The 26,976-nt window shown below is 40.3% G+C and overlaps 1 protein-coding gene across 1 annotated transcript in view; it reads left to right on the plus strand.

The window, feature by feature from the left end:
- nell2a (neural EGFL like 2a) overlaps positions 1-26,976 on the plus strand; it is a 392,213-nt gene that overhangs the window by 328,373 nt on the left and 36,864 nt on the right. The gene's annotated exons all lie outside the window — the stretch shown is intronic.

Here is a 26,976-nt window from a genome sequence, read left to right on the forward strand (position 1 = left end):
AAAATACATGGATAACACAAGAAAATGAAAACAATTTTTTTCCATTGTGATACATTTAAAGATTAAATGACAAAATAGAAGTTAAAATAATAATAATTATTATTATTATTATGATGATGATGATGATGATTATTCTACAAATAATAATTATAATGGGGTGTATATGTTAACAAGAACCTAAACAATTTATAAATACATTAAGACTGTAAACTAACATTAAAAAATTACATAATTAACAGGAAATAAAAAGGGTGGGTTGTTCTTCTAAAGCCTGTTGAGGTCTAACGTCTAAGGTTCTAAAAACATTCTGAAATCACACAAAATTCCAACTCATTATAGAAACTTTGCACAATTTATTACCACCCTTGAAAAATGTCACCTACCTATTTTATAAATACTACCCAATCTAGAGCCCATGGATCCCCATGGGCAATTTGGAACAAATGTCCTGTGGAAATTAGATTATGTAGTTCTTTAGTCTGTTTTAAGAAACATTATAAGAAATTAATAATTTCTGGATATAAAGAAAATCATAATTAAAAAAAAAAAAAGATGTATACATTTGTGGATGTATGTATTTAATTTGCTTATTTGTATATATAGGAGTGTGAGCATAAGTGTAATTATATGTTGGACTTGGACTTTTGGGATGGGGTATGAGGGGTGGGTAATTTATAAGCTTTGCTTCTTCCCACCCCCTTTTCAGGCACACGGTGTTAAATTTGGTCTTGTTTTTTTGATTTGTTTGATATGTTGTCTTTATGCTGCTGTGTTGTTGCTGAAATAAAAAAATAAATAAATAAATGCGTTAGTTGTCATTAATGTGTTTTAAATGATGACCTATAATTTGCCCTTGAGCTTAGTTCTATGACCTTGGCATGACTTGTTGTGAACAATAGCCCACTTATTTTATCCACCAGTTTAGATTGTAATTTCTTCTTTATATTTTCAAGATATCACTGTAGATAGTAGACAGTGACCTCTGTTTTAACCCCGACCTTTGAACTATGGCTTTGATATTATTATTTTTTTCAAGAAGACAGTCCCTTGAGTTTATCCACAAAATTGGATTGAAAATGCTCTTTGCATTGTGAAGATATTGAAGTAAGTACTCAATGGTGACCTCTGATTTGACCTTTACCGTCCTTCTATGACCTTGACCTGACCTTTGTTCCTAGGGGATGGTGCACTGACTTTGTCCGTCAGGTTTGGCTGAGATTGCTGTTTATGTATTGAAGATACTGCTGCAGTGAACTATGACCTCTCATTTGACTTTGACCTGTGGCCTTGTCATGACCTGTTCTCTGAGAGGATGCTCCACTAAGTTTGACCACCAAGTAGATTTGGAATTCCTCTTTACATTGTGAAGATATCACTGGAGTCAAGTAGTCAAACAGAAGTGGCCATTACAATTGCCTATTTATTCTTTGTAGCAAGGCTAAAAATGAGTTATAAACATAAAAATCTGGAAAATTATTTTATTAAAAAACACCTGTTGTTTAATTAGTGAACAGGAATGCATTTTTTTGTTTTGAAATAATCACAGTATATAAACAGTGAGCAGTAATTTTATGACATATTTAGCAGCACACTGCCTTTTAGAGCTGCAAAAAGGCTCACCTCCCCACACTCACCTAAAACTGTTTGAATGTTTAAATCACCCATTAATAATACACTTAAAGTGATGTTTAATTTGATTGATTTCACATAAAGCACATATTCTACATTTCTTTTCACATTTTCACAATATGCTGTTGAGCAACATACTCAAAGGATTCAAAGGATTCAAAGGAATTTTATTGTCGTATGCACAGAAGAACATGTTCCCTGCACAATGAAATGTGTCTACTGCATTTAACCCATCCTAATTGCCAGTAGGAGCAGAAGTCGCCATTAGGCACCTGGGGACCAGCTCCAGATGTACATCAATCAATCAATCAATTTTATTTATATAGCGCCAAATCACAACAAACAGTTGCCCCAAGGCGCTTTATATTGTAAGGCAGTCTAAGTCTATAGCAGCATAACTAAGGGATGATTCAGGGTCACCTGATCCAGCCCTAACTATAAGCTTTGGCAAAAAGGAAAGTTTTAAGCCTAATCTTAAAAGTAGAGAGGGTGTCTGTCTCCCTGATCTGAATTGGGAGCTGGTTCCACAGGAGAGGAGCCTGAAAGCTGAAGGCTCTGCCTCCCATTCTACTCTTACAAACCCTAGGAACTACAAGTAAGCCTGCAGTCTGAGAGCAAAGCGCTCTATTGTGGTGATATGGTACTATGAGGTCCCTAAGATAAGATGGGACCTGATTATTCAAAACCTTATAAGTAAGAAGAAGAATTTTAAATTCTATTCTAGAATTAACAGGAAGCCAATGAAGAGAGGCCAATATGGGTGAGATATGCTCTCTCCTTCTAGTCCCCGTTAGTACTCTAGCTGCAGCATTTTGAATTAACTGAAGGCTTTTCAGGGAACTTTTAGGACAACCTGATAATAATGAATTACAATAGTCCAGCCTAGAGGAAATAAATGCATGAATTAGTTTTTCAGCATTACTCTGAGACAAGACCTTTCTAATTTTAGAGATATTGCGTAAATGCAAAAAAGCAGTCCTACATATTTGTTTAATATGCACATTGAATGACATATCCTGATCAAAAATGACATCCCTGCCTTGGTCAACAGCAGGGCTGAGCAAACAAACACCGACCCATAACAAACAACACACACACAACACACAACACATAGGCCTGCCCGGTACATAAACATATATTGAAAAGCAAAACACGAGGGAAAAGGAGAAAAAAAAACCCTCATAGCCGCTGCGTTACACAGCAGCAATGAGGAAAAAAATCCCCATCAGCACAGAAAAACAATAAACACAGACAAAAACAAGGACGACAACCGAGATTTGAAAAGGTCCAGTTTATCAGAACACTCCAGAGGCAGCCTGTTTGGCGCCGTCAACGGCCTTGTCCGACAGTCCTGGAGGGGGAGGGGCACAACCCTGAGCAGTCCTGAGCAGTCCACACAGTCAACGTCAGAGCTGGAGAAGCTAAGAGGAGGGGGGAAGACCAGGGAGCGAGGCTTAAGTGTTGATCTTCTGAGGAGGTTTTATCACAGTGACCTTGAAGTGCAGCTGTGTTTGGGGAAGCCAAATGAATAACCAGATCAGCAGACGCCTGAAAGATTCCACAGTTCTGAGAACAGAGTGGCTCTCAATGCATCTGAATGTAGAATGTGGTCTTCACAGACGATCAAAGCGGGTTTCCAGGGCTGTGATTCTGCTCGAGATATTTTCCAACATGCGGTTAACACCCACCAACTGCGCAGCCACTGCCTTCCCAATCGAATCAATCATGTAGGGCAGCCTGGAAGGACCAATCAAAGCTGCTTCCACTTTCTTGATTTTCCGGTAAACCAGCGTAGTGCCCGCTCCACACAGCAGAAAGCCGGTCACCACCAAGCCGAATATGTACACATCTTCGACGTCCTCCACAGAAAGCATGTAAAGGCACATGACCTGCCATCTCCTCCACGAGTCCATCACGTAACCCATCACATGCGTCCCGGCAAGACAGGTCGGGTCCTCCGCCCTCGAATGTCTTGTAGAAAAAATAGTGTCGATTGTGTTCAGAGACCACTTTAACAGATCCATTTTTGTCGTTTTCCAGAAGAGCAAAGCTGCAGCCTCACAGACAACACGCCACAGAAGCAGGAAAGATAAGGAGGGAGGGAGAAGAGAAAAGTGCGTCCATCTCGGCCGAGTGCAAGATGGCAAAAAAAACAAAAAAAAAAAAACAACTGTATTATGATATTATATTATTATTAGATTATATTATTGTATTATTTTATTATTTTAAAATTGCAGGGGCTTGGATGACCAGGAAAGGTTTCTATGTCTCCATTTGTGGTCCTAAACTATGGAATAAACTGACGGAGGAACTCAAGCGATGTCCAAATATTATTCAGTTTAAATATCAATATAAAGAAATGATGTTCTCTAGATATGTGGCTGATGAAGAAAAATAAGTTTTTGCTCTATGAGTTGCTGAATTGTGAATGTAGTTTGTTTGGTAACATTGGGATTGTGTCCTATGAGTTGCAGTGATGGAGCGGTTGAAATAGGGAGTGGGAATAAATGGGTTTTTTGCTTCCCCCCACTCCTTTTCAGAATGGATTTAACTGGATGGATGTATAATTTTTTTTATATACATAAGTACAATTTTTATTTCTTTGGTTAATGGGGTAGGCATCTACAAGCTTTGCTTCTGCCTAACCCCTTTCGGACGCATAGGTGCGCTGTTTGACTATTTTCTCTTTTTCTTCTTCTTTCTTTGTATGTTTTGTTAATTGCTTGGATCCATGTGTGCCAAAATAAATTCAATTCAATTCTATTCAGTGCAGTTTGCACAAAATTTATGATTTTCAAAAAAATCACATGACTGAGACCAAAATAAATTAGAAATTTCTTCCAATTTATTTGTGACTGAAGTGATGAACAATTTTTTTCCATGTTCAAATCTGTAAGTTGTGTACTTTAGTTTTTGTTTTTTTTGTTGTTGTTTTTTTCAGTTTGAATGTATTTTTCTAAGATGGATATTAATCACCTTATTTATCAGTGTAGCCGGGTTGCATAAATATTCTCAGGTGAATCTGATTAATTCATGTTTTGATGCATGTTTTTTTTTTTTTTTTTTTGCACTTTGCACTTTGCATTTTTACCATTATTTCTTGTTCATCGTGTTAATTGTGCAAATTTATTGCTGAACATCATTAAACATGTCATAATATGGAAGAAAAGCCGTCAACCAAACACCAAATGGGGAACCACAAACCATCCACCTGCTGCTGTGAATGACGCATGGTCACACAGGCATGCACGACACACCGGCACTATGTTCGCGCGTGTGCACAAACACAGTGCGAGCAACTGGAACGTGTTGAACCACATCACACCGTTGATGTGGAGGAAAAAAAAAACCCCAGCTGGAACATGTTGAACCACATTGCGCCGCTGATGTGGAGGAAAATAAAATAAAAACCAGCAGTATAATTAGTGAAAATCACTGGGTTGATATAAATAATACATAAAAGGGGACCCAGTACAGAACCCTGCGGTTAAATCACCCTGGTTAAAAAAAAAAATGCCACTAGCGGGATTTGAACCTGCAATTTACAAAAGCTCAGCTTAACAGACAGAAACTTTACCACTGTGCTACAATCACTGTCTTATTACAGAAGTGTTTAATGGCTCAAATCAACAAGGAAATAATGTATATTTTTTTAAAGAGTAAAAAGGGTATTTTTGGTGATGTGTGACTGTTGGCTTGTCATATTGTCATAGTCCTGCGCCATGCGTGTTCTGCCAGAAATGCGTGTCGGGCAGGACACGTGTGACATTCAAATCCCCTGCTGCATGATCTACACGGTCCATTTCACATGGAGCAGCCTGCCAAGGTGCACTGTGTGTAGCCGCTGTGTCGCTCAGAGGTGGCTGTCCTGCCCACATCATGTGATCATGTCTGTAAATACACATCAGCATATCATGCTGATATGTGGCAATACACACGCACACCACATGTGTGTTGCTTTGCAACTTTACATTCGTGGGGGCAATTAGACAAATTTCACATCCAGCTTTAAAGTGATTGTCTGCTGACTATTTCCGTGCTGACAGTGCAAATGGCCACACATTTTCTAAGTGTCCAGCGAGCGGTGTTAGATGTTCGTGTGTGACACCTGGAATTTGGCCGACACCTGCCGCGAGAGGAATTGCATGGGCTCTCACAGGGCACACTCTGTCTTTGCGGCTGCTGGTGTGCGCAAATAGTTGTAGCGACAGGTGTACAAGGCATTAGATGCAGCTCCGATTTTTCATGAATGGCATGCAATTCCTTCTTCGTGCGCTAGTCAGCTTCAATTGTGTTATGTGTGAAGGGACCTTAACATTTGTTTGTATCACAATCGATTCTACATGAAGAGAAGCTGAATGTCACAACTTTGAGAATTTTTTTGCAACTATACCAAACCGTCAGATTTTTATACTCAGAGAAAATTGAAGGTCACAATAAAAGTAGTACTTTAAAAAAATGAGCATTAAATGAATGATGTTGCAGGTCCTTCTAAAGGCATAACTTCTGTCTTGATGTTTACTGTATAGGAAACACCTCACACATTTTTAACATGTAACACTGAATTTATAACCAGCATTAAGATTCATATAAAAAAAAACTTGAGCTGCGAGGATTTATTCATTTATTTATGTATTTTAGCAGCCTGTAGCCTCTGCATGAAATAATTGGACATAACATCTGTGAATATCCCATTTCTCTTCTGTTCTCAGAAGTGTGTTTATTGAGTGAATTTCTTTTCCTGTGAGATGAATGGGGAGGCAGCTTTTATATTTCCTTTATTTCCAAAGAATTATGATTGTCTTTGATGGTTGTAAAGCTTCTCTGGGCTTATTAGGAGCCTTTCCTATCAGTTAATGTCACCACATTGTCAGTGGTGTAACTAATGGCCATCTCTGCCGTCATCGACTAGCCTCTTGCTAGCTTCTTTTAAAAAACGCGGCCCAGGGGAGAAGATTTGATGAGATAGTGAAGACAGACATCTCACTCTTCATCTTTCAGTTTGATGTCTTCACAAGCTCTTTTAATCAGATGGACATCATATGGAGGCAGCAGCATGAGTGTCCTCCAAGGAAAAAGAAAGACTTTTTTTTTCTTTTTAGTGATTTTTTTTTTCGTGTGCTAGTGTTACAATCTGTAACTCCTACGCACTCTGGGTGAGTTATGTTTAAAAGAGCCTCAGTATGATGCACCTATGCTGTAAATTGGTGTTTCATTGGTAGGAAATGCACTAATTTGTCTCAAGCCTCGATTGCTTTTTGAGAACAGTTCTTCCAGACTAATGCTCTCTTAAAACTGAGAGATCTAAAGAAGATTCTGTTTATGTGAGGGGAAAACTGCAGCGCTTCATCAGTGCTGCCATCTCCTTTACTTTGATGTTAAAATATTTAATAGGCGTTCAAAACGTTTGTGTTACCTTTAGATCTTTCCTCAGCTATGTGAAGAAAGACGAAACATGAAGGACGACCAGAGAGGTAGAAAACTGGTTTTTAAGGGCGGGGGGTAATGGGTGGAGGAGGTGTGACAAGTGGCAAAAAAGAGAATTACTGGGTGATAGCAGATGAGAAAATAATGAGATGCAAAATGGAAGAGGAGAAATCGTGATGAAGGAGGAGAAGGAGTGGAGTAAGGGCCTGGTCACATGGCGATCGCTGAACGAAGGGAAGAAAGTCATAAAGTCACAAATCGTTGAGAAAAAGTGGACGAATGAGCCGGCACTTATTCCATCACTGAAAAACCTGTGAGTCCAGAGCGCATAAAAGACCAAAACAAAATCAAAACTAACAAAAGAAAAATTAAGCGAACAGCAACCTTAACACTTTAAACAAAATCAAAACAAAACATATATGATGACGTTACTTGACAGCGGGTATCAGACTGAGTGCAGCCAGCCTGTGATTATTTCTGCAGCCAACGTGCACTCTCCAAAGCACCTGCAGGCACAAGTTTTGGTTGTCTTGACAACAGGTAAACAATGTGTGCACACACGCACGTTGGCTGCGTTGGAACGTTCCAGCCACAGACAGCATGCAAATGTGCACACAGCCATCTGTGGCACACAGCCATTTGTGTGTGTGTGCACAGTCTCTCTAGCCAGAGACACCATGCAAATGTGCGCACAGCCTCACCAGCCACAGACGGCTGGAGTGTGTGTAAATAAAGTAATTGATAAAACATTATTGCCGCTATTGTTTTTGTATAACCACGTTGCTTTTTGTCCCACACTTGGACGAGTCACGTTCAGCTCTTCGGATCTTTAGTTATTGAACCGTTGAGATCATCGTCAATGTTCGTGCAAGACGTCGGACTTGGGAGGTTGGACAAATCTGGATGACAATGAAAGGGAATGCTGACAGTACAGGAACTACGCAAATGATGAGTAACCATCAAGACAGAAAGTAAAATGGATTACAGAGGAATTGAGGTTGTCATCAGGATTCGTTTACATTTTTTCAAGTTTGAAAATTCTGACGAAGCACCAGCTACAGGAATGAAGCTGGACTACGGTTAAACGATGTCTCTGAAAGTCATTGTAAGTCCAGATTTCTTGATTTGTTTTTGCTGCGGTGTCCTTCATTAGTGCTGTGTGACCAGGGCTTAAATGGCCAGGCAGTAAGTTCATGTGAGTGGAGACCTGAGGTCATGCTGGTATATCGATTGAAGGCAGAGTAGAACAGCGGCTTGCAAATAATATGTTCAATCAGTTCTCATTTACATTAAAGACAAGCTTTAGGAGTAGGGATGGGTATTGAAAACTAGTTCCTGTTAAGAATCAATAAGAAATTATTCAATCCACCGACATCAATAGCTTTTGCTTAACGGTTCCCTTATCGGTTCTTCAGTTCACATTATGCCGGAGCTAGCTAGTGATTGGAGATAGTTCCAACCACTCGACATGACGAAAACAGATTTATTTTTGTCTCACGCAGGCTCCGCTGGGGAAACTTGATTAACTGCACAAACAATGGGACCAAGTCTGACGATTTACCCAGACTGACAGCAAATATGAGTCAATTTAATACTTTTATGCATTTCTTGTGGTTTCGTGGGGCAATTTGTTAATGTGGAAATGCACTCCAACCTCAAAACACGCTCCTGTGATATAAATCAGATACTCTTTTTCTGTGGCGTTTAGTGGCAGCCGGCATACTTATTGTTGCATTGCTGCTACCTTCTGCATCAGTCCATTATAGCAGTACTAAATCCTCTTGGGTCCACTGTCTTTCAAGTATTTAAAAAGCCAACACTTCCCCCTCCTACTTTAATTTAGTCTTTATTAAGCCAGGTTTGTCCCATTGAGATCAAGATCTCTTTTACAAGGGAGAACTGGACAATAATAAAGTTTCCAATTCACCTAATCTGCTGATCCTATGTCTAAAATACTTCCAACAGAACTTCCAACTTCTTTCAGGCCTATTCTTCTAAATTCTGAGAGAAGCTCTTGTCTTTCTCTGGAATATTTTTACAACACATGAGAACATCCCTAATCACCCAAACAATGTCCTAAATGACGTCTTGCCTACTCCTGGAAGAGCCTGTCCCAGAGATGTAGGATCCAGTGACCATGTACAAGTTGTATTTATTTTATTTATGTCCAGTAATCAAGGATCCAGTGACCAATTTAATATTTATTTACTTTAAGACTCAATAAAATAAATAATAATAAAATAAAAGCCTACTTTTTGTACACAGAAAATTCACAGGCGGTATGGATAAGAGAATCGATAAAGAGTCAGATCAATAAGTGGAATCAATAATGGCATTAATATCGATAAAATCTTATTTATAACCATCCCTATTTAGGAACGTGGCTCAGGTTTACAGGCAGATAGACAGACAGAATGACTGCTGGGATAGGCTCCACCTCCGCCACGACTCTTAACTGGACTAAGCGGGAATAGAAAATGAATCAATGAATGATGTACAGACAGAGACATGTACCATTCTAAAATACACAGCTCGGTACACGTTGACAGAGGACGAGACTGACAGCTTCTTAAACCTTATAAGGGATGATGTTATAGCAATACTGGATTCAAAACAACAGCAAAATTCAATAATTAACACAATATTTCGCAGGACTTCCACATCTAAGTCCTGGGGCGGGGCGGGGGCTTAAAGGAGCAGCATACAATGCATTAAAGTGCATGAGCAGCCAGGGGCCACCATGCATCTATGAGGCGAAGAAGTGAAGCAGAAAGGTGAAGTTTTGTATTTTTCCCATGAAGGTTTAATTTGATTTCATTGAGTTGCTGTACAACCCCAATTCCATTGAAGTTGGGATGTTGTGTAAAATGTAAATAAAAACAGAATACAATGATTTGCAAATCCTCTTCAATTGAATTCAATTGAATACACCACAAAGACAAGATATTTAATGCAAAAACAAAGAGTTCACCGCACTTCTGCACAGCACAAACAGATCTGGTGCAACCAGGCAGGACCAATTTGTAAAAAAGAAGAAATAACTGGTGCAGCACAGAAATAAGTGCAAAAAGTCTTTAATAAGATGCTGAAAGGAAAAAAGAGGACTCTGAGGAAGATGTGACTCTCACATCGAAACGTCAGGCCCTTTGAACATTTTTTTCCTTTCAGCACCTTATTAAAGACTTTTTGCACTTATTTCTGTGCTGCACCAGTTATTTCTTCTTTTTTACAAGATATTTAATGTTCAAACTGATAAGGGCCCTGTCCCACTGGCGTTTAGGAGGATTTGCGGATGGAATGCGCACAAAAGTGGCCCACATCCGCCAAACAACCGCAATAACCGTGTAATGTTCCTGTATGAGTCGGCCGCCATCCGAACACATCCATGATCATCCGCAGAGGCACGCATGTCCGCAGCCAGGATTTTTGAGCGGCTCAAAAATCCTGCTGCGGATGAGATACGCATCACCGCCTGAACACATACTGAAGACATACACAGGACATACACAACCAATGCGGCGCATATCCCCTGTCATCCGCTGATATCCGCAACCGACGGGTTGGCGCGGCTTGGCGGCAGACCGGGACAGCGTGCAAAACAGATATGACGCGAGCCCAGCACGGCCACATCACGGTCGCAAATGGTATGTCGCGCATGCAGACAGAGTGGGCATGGATGAAGCGAGTGCATCACGGCTGCTGTGACCCTCATGGGGGCTCCTCCACGGTCGCCTTCGCTTCTGTTCCCTGTTATATCCACTTTTCTTCCTCATGTATTCGCTGATCCACCCCGGGACATTTGTCATGTCCGCCCACCTTTGTTGCAGATGCTCAGCTTTTGTCTCCTCATTTCATGCGCAAATCCTCCTAAACGCCAGTGGGACAGGGCCCTAAACTTTGTTGTTTTTGTGCGAATATTTGCTCATTTTGAAATAGATGCCTGCAACACATTTCAAAAAAGTTGGGACAGTGGTATGTTTACCACTTTGTTACATCACCTTTCCTTCTAACAACACTCAGTAAGTGTTTGGGAACTGAGGACACTAATTGTTGAAGCTTTGTAGGTGGAATTCTTTCCCATTTTTGCTTGATGTACGACTTCAGTTGTTCAACAGTCCGGGGTTGTTGTATTTTGCTCTTCATAATGCGCCACACATTTTCAATGGGCGACAGGCCTGGACTGCAAGTAGGCCAGTCTAGTACCCGCACTCTTTTACTACAAAGCCACGCTGTTGTAACACGTGCAGAATGTGGCTTGACATTGTCTTGCTGAAATAAGCAGGGATGTCCCTGAAAAAGACGTTGCTTGGATGGCAGCATGTGTTGCTCCAAAACCTGGATGTACCTTTCAGCATTGATGGTGCCATCACAGACGTGTATGGGGGTGTGTAAGTTGCCCATGGCATGGGCAACTTACACACCCCCATACACACATCCATACTATCACAGATGCTGGCTTTTGAACTTTGCACTGGTAACAATTTGGATGGTCTTTTTCCTCTTTTGTCTGGAGGACACAATGTCTATGATTTTCAAAAACAATTTGAAATGTGGACTCATCAGACCACAGCACACTTTTCCACTTTGCGTATGTCGATTTCAAATGAGCTCGGATCCAGAGAAGGCGGTGGCATTTCTGAATGTTGTTGATGTATGGCTTTCACTTTGCATGGTAGAGTTTTAACTTCCACTTGTAGATGTAGCGACGAACTGTGTTAACTGACAGTGGTTTTCTGAAGTGTTCCTGAGCCCACGCAGCAGGATCCTTTACACAATGATGTTGGTTTTTAATGCAGTGCCACCTGAGGGATCAAAGGTCACAGGCATTCAATGTTGTTTTTTGGCCTTGCTGCTTACATGTAGAAAGTTCTCCAGATTCTCTATATCAGGGTGGCCAAGTTCGGTCCTCGAGAGCCACATTCCTGACACTCTTAGTTGTCTCCCTGCTCCAACACACCTGAATCCAATGAAAGGCTCATTAAAAGTCTGCTAACGAGTCTTTCATTGGATTCAGGTGTGTTGGAGCAGGGAGACAACTAAGAGTGTCAGGAATGTGGCTCTTGAGGACCGAACATGGCCACCGCTGCTCTATATTTTCTGATTATATTATGGACTGTAGATGATAGAATCCCTAAATTCCTTGCAATTGAACATTGAGAAACATTATTCTTCAACTGTTGGACTATTTTTTCATGCAGTTGTTCACAGTGGTGATCATTGCCCCATCTTTGCTTGTGAATGGCTGAGTCTTTTGGGGATGCTCCTTTTATACCCAATCATTACACTCACCTGTTTCCAATTAGGTGTTCTTTGAGCATTCATCAACTTTTCCAGTCTTTTGTTGCACCGTCCCAACTTTTTTGAAATGTGTGCAGGCATCCATTTCAAAATGAGCAAATATTTGCACAAAAACACAGTTTATCAGTTTGAACATTAAATATCTTGTCGTTGCGGTGTATTCAATTGAATATTGGTTGAAAATCATTGCATTCTGTTTTTATTTACATTTTACACAACGTCCCAACTTCATTGGAATTGGGGTTGTAAGTGTAGTGTCGCTGTGTGCCCATGAAGACAGTATGTGTGTTGTTAACCCACATATGTAAGGCGTATCTGACCAAAGTACACTGCTCTCAACTTTATACCAGGTTTTCAGTGCTGTAATCCACAATCCCTATGAGCTGTCACACAGTAACGTTGCTCCAACACCGTGTGCAACGTCGCTTTGAACATGAGTGATGAGCTGTAAAAGATGACAACTGCGTTGGTTTGAAACCAGCAATGATATTTGCACTAAACTGTGTTCGAGTCTGTAGTCTGTGTTATATCATGGTGTAGCTACATTGTGACTGAAATCTCCCTCGGGCACCGCCTCCTGACACTCAGGCACACTTCGTGAATATTAATTATTTTTGTAAATACATACCTTTGACAGCTCACATGATGCATTACTGTGGCTCTTGCACTCTCTTTTTCTCTCTGTGTGTCTCTTCTCCCCCTTTATGTTTTACCCACAATGCCCAGGGGCGTGTCAACATTTAGACTGTAATGGCTTGCTTAAGCACAATGATTATGTATTCATTATTTATTTAGCGACGGCCTCACAAAGACTCACTCCATCACCTGTAATTAGCCTGCCTTAATTAGACGCTGCTAATGGCTGGGGCTGTCGTTTAGCTGAGTGCAACCTGCTGCTCCCACCTAAATGACACATCTCCCAGGGATAGCCTGCCACTGTAGCTGCCGCAGGTGCTGCATAGTATCATTGTTCTAAAAGGTTAGAGGATTGTTAGAGCCGGAGGTGATGGAGGAACAGCACAGTGTTGGTGCTCCAAGCTACCAAATGGGACCTGTGTCCAGTTTGTTGCGATTGGTCATTAGCTCTTCCTCTAAGGTGCTTCACAATATAGATTTGTGTCTCACTGTATTGATTTCATCTTTGGAAAGCCAATGTGTAATTCGTTTGGCCTCGGGTTTCATGAGTATGCACTCTCTCTTAATGAAGTCTGGGAACCAGTGTCGATCGCTGTTGTACACACAACTTTACATGAAAGAGTGAGGGTCTGCAATCTATTTTCATCTCGTTGATATGTCATGTACATGCCAGTGAAACCTTTGCAATAAGTCTTATTGATATAAACAGTCCCACAGCCTTTTTCGTGTTCTCATTGTAAATGGGAACTGATGTACAAATTTAGTTTTTTCTTCATTGGCTTATTGGAAACCAAAATATGAAATAGGATGAGGTTAATATAGTGCCTTGATACGGGGAAAAAAGTTTTGAAAAGTAAGTTGCAATTCAGTACTTGAAAGTTAGAAATCAAATTTTGAAGGCTTGGATATTGTTTTGATAGATTGAAACAATTCAAATCTCTGCAAACATTTTTCTTCTTCTTAACAGCTATTTTTTATAAAGTGTTTCACAAACACATTTTAACAGTTTCAAATGTGTCGCTGTTCTCCTGCTTTGCTTGCTGGTTTGATCCCAGCCTGACCGGAAAATCACTGAGGGCCCTCAGGCAAGGTCCCTTGTTGCTCCCGGTGTGTAGTGAGCGCCTTGTATGGCAGCACCTTGACATTGGGGTGAATGTGAGACGTTGTAAAGCGCTTTGAGCGTCTGACGCAGATGGAAAAGCGCTATATAAATACAGTCCATTTACTATTTGCTTTCTGGTTTGAAACCTAAATGAGGAACTGAATACTAGTTTAGATCTCAGGACAAAACATAGGGCCTTTGGTGCAAATTTGGATCAAGAGACGAATGCTCGATTTTATTTTTGATCCTGCTTCTGTTAGTGTTGCAGTACTCGAGTCCAGAGTTGGTCTTGCCACCTCCCAAGACTTAGTCTTGACTTTAGGATTTTGGAGTGATCATCCTACTTCCTGGTCCTACCTGATATTTTTGAGCTTTGATCTCTGATCCTGATTTCTTCAATTATGTAATCAGGATTGCTGATGCGTTCAATGCTTACAATCAAAGGTCAGGATGTGCCCCTTGAACTTGAAGCACAGAAAAACATAACTAACAAAACATAATGTCTTTGGCAAGGTTCAGATTTCAGCAGTTATGATCTGAGAGTTGTGATTATGATCTCAGAATCAGAATCCTTTTATTGTCATTTTACATTGTACGCAGTACAACGTATGACGAGATTAAAAAGTAGCAGCTCTCTTTTCAGTGCAGTGGTTGATGATAAATAAATGATAGAGTTGAAATAAAATAGAATAGAATAATAAGAATGAAGGAAAGCAAAAAACTGTACACAATATACAAAATATGAGGAATGTGCAAAGATGTACGACTCTAACTGCAAATATAAAGAAGAGTTCCGTAGGAGCTTGAAAGACCAAGTTCAAAGAGCAGTTATCAGAGATGAATGATCAGGAACAAAAACAGGATCAGCATCTCAGATCAGCAGTCAGAAACAAGAGTCAGCGATCACACTCAGAGATCAGCCATCAGGATCAAGACTTATGATGATGATAATGTTCAAGGATCAGGAACAAACAAGCCATCAGCATCAAATCTTAAGATCAAAGATCAGCAATCAAAGATAATGATCAGGATCAACATCTCAGGTCACCAGTCAGAAACAAAGGTCAACAATCAGGATCAAAGGTCAACATTCAGCATATAAACATGTAATAAGAAACAAAAAAAGAGAAAGGAATAAAATTCTCACACACAGGTATGCACTTGGTGAATGCCTTCTAGATCAGGGGTACTTCAGAATAATGCATTTTTAAGCCTTCCAGGATTAAAAGTACAAAACATCTTGAATTAGGTGACTGTCATGTCGATGTACAAATGGCAGTGGTAAGTGATTCGACACTGAGTGATTCAACACAGCAAACTGCATCTCAACCTCCAGGGCCTCCTGTCATTCAGAGGGTGATACGGGAAGCAAACTGTCAGTGATGAAAGGAAGCAGCGGTGAACGCAAAAACCTGTACGTGTCCAAGATCAGATTAGGCAGCTTGGGCAAGGTGAAAAACTAGGAGGTGAGGGAATGGAGGGCTGGAGAGATATTGCTGCTGTTCAGTTCAAATACAATTCAGACAGTCACGGTCTGATTTACTGTGATTCCATTTGATCCGTTCTGATTCTTGTTAATTCTTAAAGCTTCAGAAATGCAAAAGCTTGTTATAAAGTTTGTCTTTAAAACTAAATAAATGCAGCAGAACTTTGTACATTTTCTGACTAAAAACAAAGCGTTAAAGTGCAAATAGGCACAAGTAGAAATTATTCTGCATCTCTGCTGACTTAGGAAAGGGTCCGCTCTCACTGGGCTATGACAGCCTGCAAACACCAATTGCGAGGGAAATCGTTTAATTTCAACTGGCGTTCATTGGGTGGTGGTCTTCCCTCGCAGGGCGCCGAACCTGGATTTTGAACTGTTCAAAGTTGGCGAGGTGACAAGGCTCCTCCCAGTATGCCACCACAGCCGTCGCTGATGTCATGTGACCCTCTGAATGTACTTGCTGGGACTCCTAATGTCAGAGATTTGTGAGAGAACTGTGAGGGGGTTGTCCACATGCACAAGCTGTGGGGATCACACCAAAATAGCAGAGATGACTGGTGAGGAACAGTTACTTCTGGAAGTGGCTGAGCTGCTACCAGTCTGGCCACAGTTGCAGTGGGCATCAGGACTCCTGTTCGAGCTTTCTAGATTTAATGCTGTTTTTTTTATTATTATTATTGACGAGCACAGTTCTGCAGGAGCAGAGAGCACAACGCTGTTGTTTTTAATCTTTTATCTGGAGCATTCTCTCTCTGTCTCTCTCTATCTCCCTCCCTGAGGACATGCCCTGGTGCACATATGTGTCTTTAAACTAGGAAAATCTTTCTGCTAAATGGAAATTTGATGACATTCTGTTCATTAGAGCCAAAACCCAGTAGAACAGAGAAGGACGTATGCGTGCCATATCGGATTTGCTGTGGAGACCCCAGGTGAAAAAATAGTGACTCTCAGTGTTATTGCCGAATAAATCAAATCAAAGGATGCACACCCCCAAAGCACTGCTGGACATCTCTGCGTCATGGAGAAGAGGCTGGTCCATTGTGTGGATGAGCACTTCACACGGATCTCAGAGCTGAGGACAAAAGGATTGTATAAGCACAGAATTATATATTGGACATGGAAAAGAGGACACTAGATCCAGCAGGGACATCATCCTGCAAGTCGGTGATTGTGCTGTATGCGCTTTATTATTATTATTATTATTATTTTTATTTTATTTTTTTTTATTCATTATTATTCATTATTTATTTTATTTTGTCATTACTGGGGACACTTGTGGGAATTTCCACAGTTTATTCATATGGATGATAGCAGGATAGCAAGAGCTGATTATTTTGTGCACAAACGTGTCATCAATTCAGCTGCAAGTGGCCACTTTAGTGAGATACCAACCGTGAAATTGTTGCTTGTTTGTATGTTTGGTTGCTAATTCGCATCTCCAACAGCTCTCCGACAGTCGCGCCCAATGAGATAGTACCTTAAGAGACAAGACATATCATGTCTAAAGCCTAATTTATGCTTCTACAACTCCATAACTCCATGGCCACGCAATCATGTCAACGTGGGAGTGACTCTTTATAAGGTCTCCATCAGGTTGGTGGATGTCACAATGTATTTTAACACCAGAATAGTAGGCTAGGGGGCGCGATGTCAAGAACAAGGCATTGACTTTCTTTCTGCCTGCACCGCTACTGCTGCCGGGCATTTTCTTTCTATTTTCTGGACTCATTTGTCCCTCAGTGACGTCCAAATATGCGGACTTCCTCTGCCAAGCATTCCTCGATTTGATTCATGATCAAAATGTAATCGGCTTGCGCAGTGCAAAAACTTTTAATCAGACTTTAAATATGATGGAAGAGGAAGGAGTGAAACCGAAAAAGTGACCAATCATAGCCTTTGCGGTCTCCATTATTTTGAAGTGTAATTTCATTTTTTGGGAGGTGCACGTCAGGCTACAGAGCGGGGCTCAGAGAGAGGGCTCGCAGCGACGCAGAGAGCTCTATGTGGTTACGGAGCTGTGGAGACAAAGTAATATAATCAGGCTTAAATGGACTCCTGCACTCCTATGCAGGAGATGCCACATCAGGACCACACCAAGTGCCAACCTCATGACTGTTAGTCCTCTCTGATGCCTTTGTCTATTCCAGCGATTGCTTTGTATATCCGGAACACTGAACAGACATCACACGTCACTGTTCATCCTTCTTAATGTTCAAGTGACATGAAATTTATTTTCCCACATATTCACAAATTCTGCTGAGGTATGGAAAAAAAAAAATATCCATATGTGGGTAGAGGTAATTGAAATGTATGTCTAAATGTTGTGGAAGTGGTGGCCAAAATGTTGCACTCTGAAGTCACTGGTAATAGACAAGCAAATATATCAATGAATAGTATGAAATACAGACAGCATATATTCTGTCATAAGATACAGTTGATCAAGTAGTTTAATGCTTAATCAAGAAGGTGTGAAGCACAGTTATTGCTTGGTTTTTTAAGGGTGGGGTGGAGGGGGTTGGCTTTTGTCTGCCCCATTTGGTCAGGGTCACAACAGCAGATCCGCACTCAGATTTGACACATTTTACACTGGATAGTCTTCCTGACACCACTCCAGTTCTCAAAGGAGAAAGGTCTGCCAGCTAAGTACTTAACAGGTCATACTCAGCTTAACGTCTGAGATCTGACAGGATCAGGTGTACACAGAGCAGCATGGCTGCAGATCTGTTATTGCCTTAACATAATTTTTCTAATTCATCATTTGATCCCCCCTATTTGTAAAAGTTTGACAGTCAACATTTAGATTTTTTTTTTTTTTTACTTTATTCTCAACATTTCAACTTTTGTCTCAAAATGCCAGAAGTCCTATAAAGGTATGTAGGTGTCTTTATTATCCCCATTGGCGCAATTTGTCGTGTAGCCAGCAGAGAGAACACATTCATACATACATAGACTTAAGCATAAGATGTAGCATGAAAACTCATCAGACGGTGGACATAATAATACAACATAAAACAAGAAGAAAAAACTTGTTAAAAACACTCATGTGATAATGTTTTGAAAACTAGTGTAATGAAATTCTAAATCGCCTCGCAACGGGGCACCAAAATAACCTGTAACGAAATTACATTTAATTTACTTATTATCAGTGCTTAATTTGTAAAGTGGGAGGTCCCGGAGCTCCGGTGCAGAAAAAAAAGAAGGGCGGGGCTTGCGAACAACGCTGTGCACCACACCGAAAATAAACTGGGCATTAATAACACTAGTCACACCAAATCCGGATAGAGTACAAATTCCTGTTTAATGATGTACAGTGGTCCCTCGTTTATCGCGGGAGTTACGTTCTTCGCGTTCATACCGGGCGCGACGCAAGCGACTGCAGCCACAGGTTGCCATGTAATCCCTATGTAAGGATGTGTTTTTGCGCCAAACCGCGTAGCGCGACACGAGTGAAGCGATTTTGAGTGTTTTGCGCGTTTGTGGTGCGATATTGCATCGCGTCACGTCATGTTGCCCTCCTCCCCAAGTTGAAAAATCTGAAGTTTTTCGTCTCGTCGCGCCGCGATGACCAATCAGGGACTGAATATGTAGTGACGTGGAGATGTCTGGAGTTTGACTGAGGATGTGAACATGTCCTGTCTCTGGTAGCAACCTGTGAGCAGGACTTATGTCTCTTTTGTCCTTTATTTCACAATCATAACAGTTTTTGGAGCGAGCAGCAGCCCCACAGCAGGGGGAGTGGAGTTTCTTTTTCTTTTCTTTTTTTTATGTGCGCGCGCGAGAGAATCATCCATGGAGATTATTTTACTTATTAACTACACAGATGTATAATAAAACAAATGGTGACTGGTTTCTAAACACAATTATGACAGAGTTTTTTGGGGGAAGAGTGAGCAGCAGCAAGCAGCGGAGTTTCTTTTTTTTTTATTGTTTACATGTGTGCGCGTGAACGGGACAGTTGGTCCTCAAACTGGGTCCCACAGAGGCGGAAGGACCGCTGAAAGCGGTCGTCATCCAGACGCAGCTCCTGCAGCAAATAATGATACTCTCTGTATTGGGAGCTTTTCACAACAACTCGCTCTGTGTGAAAGGTCCGTCATGATGACTTGACGCCGAGCGGAATGGAAGCTCCTCCTATTTGATGACGCACCGGGGCGAATTTTCGCAGCGAAAGTCCACCCAAGCAGAGCGACACACCGGGCGAAGGAGGCGCGTCCGTCGCCACGCGACCCCCGCAAATTTGTAGCGTCTGATCGTGCCCGGTGTGAACGCGGTACGAAATCCACGAAGTAGCGCTATTATAGATGTGTGAAGGCTGTAAAACCCCTCACTACACACTTTTCTCAAACAGGCATTAACATTTTCTCAATTTTCTCTCTTGTGTAAACACTCTGTTTTTCTTCTGTGCGAGAAGATTATAAACAGAAACACACAGAACACAATGCGCGGCTCTCCCTTCACTCACTGCCTCCGGGGGTACGGATGCGGGACCCGCAAAGAATCCAAGTCCTCTCTCGGTGGCCACGGAGCTCTGTGGCTATGGTCAACATCCGGATCAAAACAGCAAGCATAGCCTCTGGACCTGTTGCCAATTCCGCACAGTGGACAGGAGGGCGGTGGTGTGACTGGCAGTGAGAGCAATCGCGGTGATTTTTTTAAATATTTTGTTAGTCAAGAGAGGTGGTGGATCATGGATCCAGTATAAATAGCTGGCAGAGCCAACGTCAGAGGTTCCGGAGCACGCGTCCAAGGTTCCGGAGTGCGCTCCGGCTTGCTCCCCCTCAAATTAAGCCCTGCTTATTATTAATGGCACCTCACACGGGCACCAATTTAATGTAGTGAATAAGTAGTTAAGCCTCCCAATGTGTTATTGGCCTCATGGAGAGCACCAAAAATATGTAGCAAAAGTATTGTTAAACTCCCAAATTGAATTAAATTGGCCTAGACCTCATTTAATGGGTCACCAAAATAATGAACAATTATTATTTTATTTTAATAATTATTATTTAATTAGAATAATATCTACTTACCTCAGGGCACCACCTATTTAAAGCATAGGTACTTTAATTTAAACAACCATTAATTAATCAGTCTCAGGTCTGAAAGTCTGAATTCTACGATACAAATGGCCAAGGGTTTCCTTCTGAACACCAAATGAACCACACCAGAAATATTTACATTTTATTTACAATTATAAAAGGAATGAATAGTTTACTGGCATTTTAAGTGGACAGTGATTAAATAAGTTCATTTATGGAAACAGTTTGCTTACTCATGAGACATTGAAAGAAAGTAGAGATAAAGCATAAAGACTTTAAATAAATAAATCTGATTAGAATTTAGTGATGAAATTTGAAGCCTATTATTGTTAAGAAAATTATTAATCAAACATATGAATATGTTTAAAAAGAAGACACTTTGTATCCATTGACAACAAAACCCTTTTTCTGGAACCTTTAACTGGGTCACTTAGCTGATCCGTTGAAGAGATGGTTCAGATGAACCGTTCATCCGTCACTGATGTTTTAGGCTCTTTGCAGTGTGAGCTCACTTGGGTCAGGGGTTAAACCAGCGGTCTCCCCGGTGATCCAGAGGCTTTAGTCAGCTGGTTTTACCAACAGAATGGCTGCTTGCGGTCAGGTCGTCAGCTTGCTGGACCCCAGAGGTGGAAGGCATTTGTTGAAAATGGGTTCTGGTAGCTTTTAAAAAGTTTGTTGGAGCCAGATTAAAAGTCTTTGTGAATTTAGAAAAAAGATAAAACTTTAAGAGCAGCGTTGTAAAGTACAAAAAAAGAAAGTCACTTTTCTGTAAATTCGTTATTATTTTGAAAAGTTCAGATCTGAAGTTCTCTTAAAAAATCAAAAGACTTGACGACCCTTAAAAACGTCAGGCTATTAATTTGTAAAGAGTTTCAAAGATGAAACAACGAATGAATGAATGAATGAATGAAGCCACGTGGTAGCTTAGATTGGCTAGCATGAGGCCTTGTTGACCCAAAAATAAAGTTAAGCATTTAAAGAAAGGAAGAGAGCATTCAGGTTGAGAGCGTTGAGTGAGCAGAAACTCTGTTCTAACTTTTTAAAGGGGACTTACGTCATTAAACTCCGCCCATTTAGGGTGTGTCATTTCACAGAAAACTTCATGTGTTAGGCAGACAAAGAAATAATTCAACTATTTAAACATATTAACTATTTTGGCATACTATTTTTTCTAAGACTCTTGAATGGATACACATTATTAATAGTCACTTAAACACTTCATTTGGTTAAAACAGAATATTTCACCATCAACACATTGATAATGCAGAAAGATCACATTTAAACACACATCAGTTACAAGGAACACATGTCATTTAAATTAAGTGATTATATTCAAAGCATTTTGTTTGATTAATCAATGCAAACAACAGTAGAAGTTTTTACATATGAATAAAAGAATGCTGATGCATTTTCAGTGGTGTCAAAAGTACACACATTTGTTACTTAAGTAGAAGTATAGATACTGCAGTTTAAAAACACCCTGGTAAAAGTTGAAGTATCAACTTGACCTCTTTACTCAAGTAAAAGTGAAAAAGTATGTGTTCCAAAACCTACTTAAAGTATAAAAGTATAAAGTAACCTTTAAAAAAAAAAAAGGTAGATGCCACTATATGAATTGAAAGTTTAATTTTAAAACTGATTCGTTCTACATGTGGCCCAAGACCCAAAACCCAAAATTACCCCCCAACACCACCTGCACGAAAATGTTTCATTTCTAGAAGCTCTGAAATGCAATCTGGGACTATTCCAGACAATAAACTGCAGTGAGTGCAGCATCCATTTAGTGAAGGAAAAAAAAAAACAAAACCCAACTTTCTTTATTCAGATTCATTCCAGTAGTATTCTGCTCTTACGAGGAAGCAGCAGTTTTCTAGTTTGGCAGATAGTTCTGGAGAAAATCACTGAAGAAATTAACAAACTGAAAATATGGTTTGACCGAAACAAACTGTCATTAAATAAGACAGGGATGAAATGGAGGTGTAAGAGTCACTAGGTGTTCACAGGAAACATTTATTTTTATTTATGTATGTATTTATTTATGTATGTTCATTGTTAGTTGCTTTTATATTTTCTGTTGTGTTTCTATTCAGGTTCTTTTTGCCTCTTTCTCTAAAATTGTATATAATAATCATTAGATTATTAATATATAAAAAAAATAAATTTAAGAAATATTACAATTTGAAAACAAATGCACCCGAACGTGATGAGAGCTGCAATTGCTTAATGCTAAGTTTTAACATTGAAAATGCCATAGACATGCTAACGCGTTAGCATCGCTCCCGTTTTTAAGTTATAAAATACATCTATCAACTGTTTCAGAAGACCATAACAGCAAAAAATTAAATTAAGCAAAAGAAAGAAAGAATAAATGAAGCAATAGGTCGAAGCATTGCTTCAATCTGCGAACCACTGCTTCGATTGGTTCACGGTTCAAAGCAAAGCCGTGCTGCAGAAAAGTTGATTACAGGCGCACATGACGTGAAATATATATATATATATATATATATATATATATATATATATATATATATATAAACATTAAACTGAAGCCAAGAGTAATGAGGCTGTTTGTTTTAAAAATGTAAGGAATAGAAAGTACAGATACTTGTGTGAAAATGTAGTGAGTAGAAGTCAGAAGTAGGCAGAAAAATAAGTAATGGAGTAAAGTATAGATACCTAAAAAGTGTACTTAAGTACAGTAACGAAGTATTTGTACTTCGTTACTTGACACCTCTGTGCATTTTTATTTTAAGCAAAGGTCTTTTCCTTCATTTAGACCTACAGATAATAGCTGGTTGTCAAGGCTCAAAGTTTATGGCCACATCTTATTATGGAAGAGATCCTGTGGCATGTCTTGGGAGTCTCTGGCCTTGGCATAAGGCCATAAAGGTGGATTCTCCGGGCCTGGGGAAGTTCAGATTCTGACGTGAAGTGATTATAATGTCATGTAATTCATAGTGACCGAAATTTAACAAACAAACAAGCAAGGGCTCCTTTGAAGAACTCTGAGTTACAGTTTTGTTGTGATGTGGAGCAAGAGTTGGGGACCACGTAAGTGTCTCCAAAGCTTATCTCCAGATGGACCCAACAATTTCCCAGTTAGAAATAAAACACGGTCTGTCCTCAGTTCAAAACCTCAGGTTTTTATTGAGAAAGCATTAATGTATTTATTTAATTAGGGCAAATCAAGGCCATGCGCTACACTAGTGACAGTAGGTATAAAAGAATTCTTGTACCTATTGCACCCTGAAGTCCTTTGGTGCCAAAACCTTTCAACACATGCTGGACCATGAAGTGGTTGAAAGTTTGTGATTCCGGCTGAATGAGATGGCAGTCCGTCATGGGTTACTTCCCCAACCATGAACAGCTGGGTGGACTGGGACAATGGAGATGAAATGTCTTGTTCAAGGACACAGACTGCTCGTCTGACTGGAACTCAAACCCAGGCCTACATACACAGTAAATTTTGCTGAGTAAAATATACTCTGCCATGAAAACATTTGGTCCCAGTCTAAATAGAGTAAAATACACTGTGATAAAGTTGATTTAAGTCTGTTCGGACTGGGACCAAATGTTATCCCAGCAGAGTAAATTTTACTCTGCAAAATTTACTGTGCAGTAGCCCAACTTCTGTCTCACTGATCTACTTCCTCAGAATTGATTGATCCATTCATTCATCCATCCATCCATTTTTATTCTAATTAAGGGTCACGCAAAAGCTGGAGCCTATCCCGGGGATCATTGGGTGAGAGCGGGGTACACCCTGGACAGGTCATCAGTCTATCGCAGGGCTGATTCAAAATAAATAACAAAAGAAAACTTTTATTCTCATTTTTGGACTTTACACTTTTTTTTATCACCTTTTGAAAAGCTTAGCATTTTCAAAATTGTCTATATGATCAATGAAATAATCATAAAAATGTCACATTTGATCAAATCAAGAAGAAAAAATAGTGCAAAGTGATGAGACGAGAGGACAGCGGGCCACCATGACAAGCCCAGATGGGAGCTGGGGAAACCCTTCCACTTCTCCCCTCTCTTCGTCCAATGAGAGCTGGCTTAACAGAGCCCTTGTTTCCAGCCTGCCACATATGATAACAAGTGCTGTGACTCTTCCTTCCCCGTCTCCTCCTCTTTCACCTTTCAGCTGCTCCCCATCGACTTTTCTTCCGTCTTTCCCTGCTCTAGTTTCCTCCTCTTTTGACTCCTCGAGCACCAGAGTTGCCTTCTCCTCCTCTTCATGTGGTCAATCCTTCCATTTTAGTGTAGATGTTGAGTCAGGAGGCTAACTCTAAAATATTCACTTTCCTCTAGCAACGATGTCTCAGAGACACAGAGACAGAAATCAAGGTTTTTCTTTTTCCTTTGTTTGAGGAGATTGAGGAAAAACACGACATGACTTAACACGTGGAAACACTCTACAATCCCCATCTATTATTTAGCAAATGAAAAAGTTTCATGACTCAGTGGAGACAATCTTCCAGGCAGCATTTTTTGAAGATTTAATTACAGTGTTCATTTGGCGATCATTTGCATAAGATGATAAAAGTGAAGGCAAGACTTGTTCAGTCAGATTGCACACCTGCTGTATGTACCTCACACATCCATTTTAAGTCGAGTCCGAGGTATGACAACAATGTCCGAAAACACTGCAGCAGCTCTTCAAAGTTAATTTGACAGAAGCCGAGACGCATTGTGTTGTAATTGTAGCTGACAGGTTCAGCTCAGACAAAAGAGAAAAATGGGATCTTTAGTTGTGGGTGTAACCCTCTGTTGTTACAGACACTCAAGCTTCATAAGAGCTTGAATGAAATTGCCTGAAAATAACCCATTTGCATAGTTTTACACTTATTCCATCACTCATGTCTGTTATAAATTGTATCCAACTGCTTGATTGCACTTTGAAGGGTTTCACGTGGTCTTAGTGAAGAGAAGATGAGGACGGGGACAAATTCAGCTTGATTTTTAAACCTCAGAATGCTTTTATCATAATACGAGCGACTAAGAGCGCCGGGATGTCTCTTCAGTAGTGTGGAGAATTTATATTCATTTTCAAAAATGGGCTAGTTATACTATTTTCTGGAGACTTGTGATTTTTAAGCAGTGTCCTTTTAACCCAGTATTGGTGTCCTAAGGGAAGAAAATGATGTAATTAGTGAAATGTGAGCTATTGCTTTAAACGCCACTGCACTTAGAGTAATAAACCAGTACAGAAGTGTGTGTGCATGCGTGTGTGTGTGTGTGTGTGTGTGTGTGTGTGTGTGTGTGTGTGTGTGTGTGTGTGTGTGTGTGTGTGTGTGTGTGTGTGTGTGTGTGTGTGTGTGTGTGTGTGTGTGTGTGTGTGGTTTTCAGTAGGTCGGTTTTGTGCAAAACCGCTGGTAACTCAAACCAATGTGGGTTATTTTAAAACGGATAAGACCCTAATCTGGGAGACATTTGATCAACAGTTAATCTGCTGCAGAAATTCTATTAAAAGGCTGAGGGCTCATTAGCCAATAGATCTTAATCCCATTACTGTCTGGCCAGTGGGGAACCATGAGCCTGTCTGCCTGCCGCTATATGGGGGATAGTGTTGCAGGGAGCTGTAGAGAAGGTCAGTCACGGCACAGAGCCATTTTCATAATGAGAACAGAGCATCATGCTTCATGCACAATCATAAAAAAGCCATCACTGGCATCAGGGCAGACATATTTAATCATGGTGAATATCTGGGCTTAAGATATTTAGCCCCGCTGTGTAATAACAGGGTGTGTTTCCTCATGCAGGCCTGGTCCTTAGTTTAATTAAATGTTAGCTGAAATATCAGAGTGACCTGTCTTTTTGTTTGTGATAGTGCTACTGTTGAGAATCACATTGGTTTTGCTTTCGGCAGATGTGTGCTGGGTTGTTCATTGAAATAAATGGTTTGAATGTTGGCTTGTTACAAAGAAACAAAAAGAGACTTGAGGAGAGATAAAGGAGGTAGAATTGGTTGAAAGAAAAGAACAGTGAACACCAAAAGTACAGGTAAGAACGATGGTGATGGAACCGGTAAGACAAAAGTTGCAAAGTGGCGCTTGCAGAAAGAAAACATGAGCACCATCTGTTGATAACAACACACAGGTGGTTATAAGATACATACAGTAGAATCAGATTGCAAAGAATTTTTACAGACATTTCAGAATCAACAGCATTCTTGGTACATTACATTCACGTCTATTATCTATTGATTCATATGTCTTTCTGCTGCTATACACAATAACACCACGATCAATAAAGCCTACGGACAAGATTTGCCTGAATGCTGGACATGTTGTTTTATAAATTATGAATCAGTCAGTGTTGAAATTGCCCACCAGGCAACAATGAAGCTCAACAGCTTG

This window comes from Thalassophryne amazonica, chromosome 8 (assembly GCF_902500255.1).
Source record: "Thalassophryne amazonica chromosome 8, fThaAma1.1, whole genome shotgun sequence".
Taxonomy (NCBI): Eukaryota; Metazoa; Chordata; class Actinopteri; order Batrachoidiformes; family Batrachoididae; genus Thalassophryne; species Thalassophryne amazonica.